Raw genomic sequence first — 1,739 nt, 5'->3', positions numbered from 1 at the left:
CAGGGTCGCTATGAGTCGGGTTTGACTCGACGGCACATAACAACAACATCACTATGGAAGTAGATTGCCCCATCTTCATATGTGTGTGTGTGTGTGTGTGTGTGTGTGTGTGATATTCAGATTAAAATCAGTAAAATCCATTTTCCTCCAGTCAATTTGAATTTAGGGCAACCCTATGTATTAGAGTAGAGCTGTGCTTCATAGGGTTTTCAGTGGCTGATTTTCAGAAGTAGGTGACCAGGACTTTCTTCCAAGGTGATTCTGAGTGGCCTTGAACTTCCAAACTTTTGGTCAAAAGCTGAGTTTATTAACCATTTGTACCACCCAGGGGCTCAATAACATTAGAGATATATAAATTAACTAAGTCCAAGTTGTTAAAAATTGTCTTTTATTCCAATAATTTTTCTGAAATTTTAGAATAGATTCTATATCATACAATGCTTTGCATTTCCATAGCCTTTTATTGTCAAATATTTTACACATCTCAGTTAAAATCCAGGCAAAATTGCAGAGGGAAAATTACTGACTTCATTCTACAGATGAGAAATTGAGTCGTTGCACTGAAGTAACTTCCTAAGGAAAACATATAGGCACATCGTTGACTTCATTTATTGAGCACTGTTCTCCAGCCTGTATATATGGTGGCTCATTTAAATACTCAACAAATCTACAAAGCAGATACTATTATTTTCCCCATTTTCACAGAGAGTATATTGAGGAGCATAGAGTTTAAATAATTTGCATGAGGTCAACTGATGGGACACAAGAAAATTATTTACTATTTATGACTATCTGTTTCATACAGAACTCTTTATATATATTACCTGATATAAGTATTTCAGCAATGAGATAGAGTGATATTTTTTATTCCCATGTTATCATTGAGACCTCTTAGGATCAATGAGGTTAAAAACACAACCAAGCATACATGGCTGGTAAGTAACACGCAGAATCAAGTCCTCTGTTGGTTGTTCACAAAACATGTGCTCTTCCCTTGATACCCTTTTGTCTCTTTTTGCCAAGTCAAGCGATTTATCCTTCCCATCTCACAAAATCTATTCTGGACTCCATGTCTACTGCTAATATGTCCAAACATGAAGACAATTTTCTTTACAAGACTCTGCTGTTTTCTTTTTCTGTAATTTTTATCCCACTATTTTCAGTTCTCTTCCTTAGTCAACAACATTTAATTTTACTCCTGAAACTCTCCCAAGAGTCAGATTTCCCAGCACAGCCTTGAAGCTGTTCAGTTTCTATGTTATTTTCCATTCACATCTCCAAAATAAAATGTCAAGGTTCTTCTCTCATCGTGGAGGAATTAGAACTGGAAATAAGCCTTGACACATTTACTCTTTGGATGAGAATTCTGGAAGTGTGTAATTTGGGATATGAGTGATTTGGTTAGAGAGGGAAGCCATTTCACAAACAGTAACCTTGGGAAATAACATTGCTCTAGATTTCATACTGAAATCAATGTTAATAAAGGTTTTAGAACATTTCTAACATATGATTGAAACATGTTTTAAGAATATCCCTATAGGATAGTTTGAAAGGAAAAGAAATAATTAATAAGGTAACAGAGATGAGATACTGACCTTCTTTTAGAGTCATGGAAAAATCTAGAAATGGATCATGGTGACGTATGCACAACATAATGAACACAGTTAATGTCACTAAATTGTGCATGTGAAGAATGTTGAAATGGCAATGGTTTGTTACAAACATATTTACCATGACAA

Source organism: Orycteropus afer, unplaced genomic scaffold, assembly GCF_000298275.1.
Source record: "Orycteropus afer afer isolate SDZICR_OR568_19922 unplaced genomic scaffold, OryAfe1.0 scaffold00280, whole genome shotgun sequence".
Classification (NCBI taxonomy): domain Eukaryota; kingdom Metazoa; phylum Chordata; class Mammalia; order Tubulidentata; family Orycteropodidae; genus Orycteropus; species Orycteropus afer.
Note: the sequence above shows the minus strand (reverse complement) of the source record.